The 5,984-nt window shown below is 45.3% G+C and overlaps 1 non-coding gene across 1 annotated transcript; it reads right to left on the bottom strand.

Annotated features, from left to right (window-relative positions):
• TRNAD-GUC (transfer RNA aspartic acid (anticodon GUC)) lies at positions 1–72 on the bottom strand. Its single transcript has one exon. It is a non-coding gene; the product is annotated as a tRNA-Asp (tRNA).
• Between the last annotated feature and the right edge of the window lie 5,912 nt (positions 73–5,984).

Below are 5,984 nucleotides of genomic sequence, written 5' to 3'. Positions count from 1 at the left end.
CGCCATTGCCGGGGATCGAACCCGGGTCACCCGCGTGACAGGCGGGAATACTTACCAATATACTACAACGACTCGAGTTAGGACTTGCCTTGTTTACTACTTGTCTTTCTTATTTGTTTTGTTTGTTAGTTTAAAATAATTTAGCTAATTATAAATTCTTTTATTTATTTTAATAGTTGTATGCGACGTACTCGATCTCTTGGACCACCAGAAATTGAAGGATTTCCCGAACCAGAGAGAGAGCTTTTTGAGAGACGTCGAACAAAACCGTCTTCCAGTTCATCTACATCCGTCGGTAATACGTTCTCTTCTCCTACTTTTTCTGAACCCGTCATTAGGGATAGGATTATGGGCGACGCGAATCCACCACCGAGGAGGACAGTTGCAGACCGGGCCCGTCCGGTCGATGCTGGCGCGAGATCCAGCATTGCTCCACCAGCTATAGGAGTTCAAACGACTTGGCAGATTCCATCTAATGTTCTGAACACGATTGCTCACTCTGCTCAATTTCACGGGTTACTCCATGAGAACCCACATGCTCATATCACTCGCATCACACGAATTTGCGACACGTTTCATCTTGCCGGTGTATCCTAAGACGCCATCAAACTCCGAATCTTTCCGTTCTCACTCATTGATCATGCGAGTCTGTGGCTTGAGTCCCTCCCACAGGGATCCATTGCTACTTGGGCTGCTATGCAGACCCAATTTCTTGAAAAATACGATCCTCCGGCTAAGGCCGCTCGTTTGCGTAACCAAATTCATTCTTTCCAGATGGAGGACACCGAGAGCTTCTACGAGGAGTGGGAAAGGTTCAAAAATCTACTTGCGTTATGTCCAAACCATGGCCTACAAGACTGGGCGGTTGTTGAGAAGTTCTACAACGGAGTGACGTACGCAACTCAGAGTATGCTCGACATAGCTGCAGGAGGTAACCTACTGACAACGAAGGATACGGATGAGTGCATTGCCTTGTTTAACGGTTTAGCCATGAGTGGATACCAGCGACCACCAGTTAAGAGTACCATAACCGTCGATTCCCTATCACGCGGCATGCATTCGGTCGACACGAGCACCGCACTTGCGGCACAAGTTGAAGCGTTAGAAAAGAACGTGAAGGACTTGCAGGTGAAAAGTAAGTTATGCGAGATCTGTAGAGGGGGACATGATACTGTTCAGTGCCCCGTAGGTTTCCAGGAGGAGGCAGTCGACTTTGTTAATAATCCAAACCGAAATCAACATTCTTTCAATTATTATAATTCGGGGTGGAGAGGTAACCAAAATTCCAACTGGAGGAACGGAAATCAGTCCGGCTTCCAGCAACGTCAGAGCCTATTCCAGGATTTTGGTGAGGGAACGAGTAGTGGGGAGAAGAAGCCCACATTAGAGGAGATGATGGCACAGCAGACACAGATGCTGTCGCAACTCATGACTCGAGAGGACTCCCGTCACAAAGAAACTCAAGAGAAATTCTGGGAGCACGAGTCATTCATGAGAAATCAAGGAGCGTCAATTCAAAATCTTAAGCGTCAGATAGGAGAGATAGCAAGTCGTCTAAATGAGAGGTCACCAGGTACACTTCCAAGTAACACTAATGTAGGTTCCTGGACGGATCGTACACGGGATATTCTCTAACAACGCAGGTGCGGAATCCCTGCGTAGGTAGGTTACGAGTGTAGATATAGAAGAACACGAGCAATGAATCAAACACGTTATATTAATAACCAAACACGTGACTCGTAGTCACTAATACAGACTCTGGAACTAGCAAACACGTCTGCTTAAACTCGAACACTTGACTGAAACCCTAAACGAACAACTTCTTTACGTTTCGGCTGAAACAGTGAATATATACACGACAACTTCGCCACAGGCGAAGTTGTCTGTAACTTCGCATATTCAACAAGTTCGCCTGAGCGAACTTGTTGACAACTTCGCTTGTTCAACAAGTTCGCCTGAGCAAACTTGTTGACAACTTTGCTAGTTACACAATCTAAAACATAATCAAATACACAATTACAATACAGACTCGATTACAATTACAAGACTATGAACTACTGACAAACATGCACCAACAGACTCCCCCTTGGCAGTAGCTTCATATCTTGATCTTCAAATCTCGAATCTTGTAATCTGCATCTCTAAGCGTGCGCCCCTTCTCTCACACATACTGTCACTACACTTTGATATCTCCTAGCTTGATCCTTCCAAGCAGGAATGTAGAAGATCTTCTTGTTGTTGAGTACTTCCAGATCAGCTTGCGACAGGTTAACAAGATGCATCGGGTCGTAAACCCGAAGCAGTTCTTGTTCATCCTCGTCCTCCATTACTGCCTCTGCAGTCTCACAATCCACAAACCACCATTTCAAATCTTTCAGCACATCTCGAGGCATAGCTTTCATGGGTACCTCCTTGATACATCGGACTGGTTTGTACTTCATTACCATCCACGGTTTACCATCTGCTCTCATACCTCTCTCTGTATCCTTCACTAATTTTCCCTTTTGTGGCTTTAGCAACTCAAACTTCTTTTCTTTTACTCCTTCTTTCCACATTATCTTCTCAATCATTCTAGCCATATTGTCGTTGTTTCGGTTTATCAGGCCCAACCTGGCCAAATCTTTTACTTCGCATTCAGGCAATGTGTTGAACGATCTCAACATCTTCTTGAAATATTGAACGCCATCATAACGCTTCACCACAAACAACTTGAGCTGTGCATCATAGATCCAACAAATAATCCCATTTTTCGCCTCTGCATACCCTTTAATATTGTAGCTCTTTCTGAACATGGTTGGAACAGCAGGCTTCTTGGTCTTGACAAACCAATGAGCATATTCTTCCTTCCATCTAGGCTGCTCTTCCCACATCGTCTCATCCAACACCGTTTCATCACCAACACCCGACTTTTCCACTTCGGGAATGTCATGCTCAACATCATCATCCATTATCTCACCTTCTTCTAACACATTTTCCACATTAATCTTTTCCCCAATCCTCTCTATCTCATCCACGGGCAACACGTCGTCATCATCCATAAACTCATCGTCTTCCTCATCATCCAACTCCTTTAAAGCATCGATAACGTCCTCAACATCAGCATCATCACCCATACCAACAACAACATCACCAGCTACATCTGTAGACTCCCCCTCAGTTGTGGAAGCCCCAAGAGCCTGAGAGGTTCTTGGCAGCTCACCACCTGCACCCGAAGGTGCATTGGGATCATCGTCATGATCTTCTCGTCTTTTCGTTCTCAACTCATCGCCCCTACACGTCTTCTCCCCCCTGAGATGCCAAGTAATCCTTGAAGGCATCAATTATTCGGCCATGTTCTACCAGGAGGGCAGCTTGTAGTCGATTGGATTCCACTAGGCGTTCAATAGTCTTAGTCTGTTCGGCAACAATACGCTCTAGTGATGTAATCCGTTCAGCATCTGAAGTAGGCAATGGAGTTGGTGGAACATCAGTAGCAGAAGTGACCGCAGGTGGTACACTTGGTAACCCTGCAGTTGTTGTGATAGTCGAATCAACGAAGCGTGCGACTACCACCGGTGGATCAAACGGTTGTGGTGGTAGAGACACCACTGCTGGAGCTGACGCTTCGACAGTCGTAACCTGTGCAGTAGTAGGAAGCAGTGACATACCTGACAAGACAGGCGGAGCAAAATGTACATGCCTTGAAGTCTCCCCCGCTCCAGTAGCCATACCTAGTTGTTCTCGTCGCGAACGTCTCATCACAAGTTGTACCGCTTCTTCCTCATCTCCTTCCTCTTCCTCAACTCTCGGCCTCTTACCCGAAATCCTTTCACGAGTCACCATTAGCCGTCTGGCCTCAGCAAACGTTTCATCTAACTCGGATTCAGCTACCGAAGTAGCTGCTGTTGAAGCATCCATAACTTGAGGACCCGAGATATCCATATCAAACAAACCGTGTCCACTGAAAGCAGCATCCAGATCAACGTTTTCAGCCGTGGACATAGTCTGTGCAATAGTAGCTGGCACAGCAGCAGAAGATACAACAGGCGCAGCTGATACAGCATGAGGTGCTGCCGCCTGATGTGGTTGGGGATCCCTGAACTCGTCCCCTCCTGCAGGAACATACTCCGGGTTGATGAGATACCCGAAAAGTGGAGTATGCCTTGGACGGCGTTCAGGGTTGCTACGAGTGCTCGACGTCCTACATTGAGCAAAAATACGCTTTGTAACACACTCAACATATCGAATAGGACGCCGTTGCGGTAGAGACGGAGCGACATGATTAATAATCATTTGAAGAAATCGCGGATACATGATAAATCGTTCTCGCGCCGTCGCCCGTCTCTGACGATCAATCTCATAGAAAATCATCTGACTAAAAGAGTAACGACGATTGTAAGTCAGGGCCGTCATGGCAGATTGCATCGTCGCACCCATCCCGTCTGTTCCTGCTTTCCTGCCGGACATGCACACAATTAACACGTGCATCAGAAAACGCCATTGGTCCAGCAGAAAGCCTTTCCTCCTCTGCGAGTCCCCCAGCGGACCCGAATAACCCATTCTCAAGTATGCTCCGTCACGGAAAGGAGCTACGAACTCCGTTGGGTCGTCTCGTGTCTCATTGCCGAACTGCAGAGCCAACCGAATGTCTTCCGAAGAAAACTGTATGTTTTGACCATTGACGGTTGCTCGCATCACCGGAGGCTCAGGTCTGCAATCATAATACACCGTCTGCCAGAAATCTTGTATGTTAGGCAGAGATATGGGTAGTGTATTAGTGATCGCGTGAAACACCCTTGATCTCTGGAGAAAAGTGATAATCTCCCTGTAGTCGTCAACGCCTCGTGCGTCAGGATCCAAAGTAATGTATTGGTTATGAGCTGGAAAGAATTGTCGTTGCTCATCACCATCATCACCACCAGTTCCTCCAACTGCAGCCATATCTGCACAAAACAAATCAAGTTAGAGACGTTTTATGTAACTCACAAGTTCGCAGTGTAGCAAGTGCGAAGTTGTGATGTAAGATACACAGGCGAAATTAAAGTTGAGGCGAAGTTGGGAACAACTTCGCTTCATCAGTAAATTCGTCTACAAAACAGTTAAAATAAAAGGATATAGGCGAAGATAAGGATAACTTCGCCAAGGCGAAGTTACAGTTAAGTTCGCCAAGGCGAAGTTGTGGATAACTTCGCCAAGGCGAAGTTGATGATAACTTCGCCACGGCGAAGTTGTGGTTAACTTCGCCAGGCGAAGTTGTGGATAACTTCGGCCTAGGCGAACTTAAGCGTCTGGCGAAGTTGAGATTAACTTCGCCAAAACCATAACTTCGCCTGAAACAGAATCGGCGACTGTTCGGATTCAGAGGTCGAAATCCGATGTTTTCGGACCGATTTGACGATATAAACATGAAGAACAACATATTTCAATGGTGTATGGACGAAAAGGTCGTCCATGAACACGTAACGTGAGGTCGAAAACCTTGGTTTCGAGGATTCTTCGAGTGTTCGACGACCCGAGGTAAAATTATAAAGAGAATGAAAGGATGAAATCGACAACACATACCACTCAGTATAGTAGAAACAAAGAACAAAAGATCGAAATCGAAAGTGTATATAAGAGATGTTAACCGGAATTAAGGTTAAGTTCGCCGGAAAAAGTTAATAATAAAAAATTTACTGTTTAAAACCCCTTTTATAGGGCTGAGTTGGTTCAGGCGAAGTTATTCTTAACTTCGCCTAAGCGAAGTTAAGTACAACTTCGCCGATTCAACAACTTCGCCCGATATTTACAAAAACAGCCCTTTCAGTTTGAAAAATCTTGAATATATCCTTATAAGTTACCAAAAAAAGTTAAACAAAAATGATCAAGACCCAGTAACCAACAATAAAAATATAACTACAAAAACAGAAAATACTTATAAAATTTTAACGAAATAAGGGATCAAATTTCAGTCTAGCCAGGGACCACTACGTTTTAGAAAAGATCCGAACAGGAATCATACTAAC

This window comes from Bidens hawaiensis, unplaced genomic scaffold (assembly GCF_021521415.1).
Source record: "Bidens hawaiensis isolate Kalapana, Puna unplaced genomic scaffold, B.hawaiensis_p1.1 tig00018147_1, whole genome shotgun sequence".
NCBI classification, from domain to species: Eukaryota; Viridiplantae; Streptophyta; class Magnoliopsida; order Asterales; family Asteraceae; genus Bidens; species Bidens hawaiensis.
The sequence above is the reverse complement of the archived record's forward strand: the minus strand, read 5'-3'. Positions and strand labels throughout refer to the sequence as shown.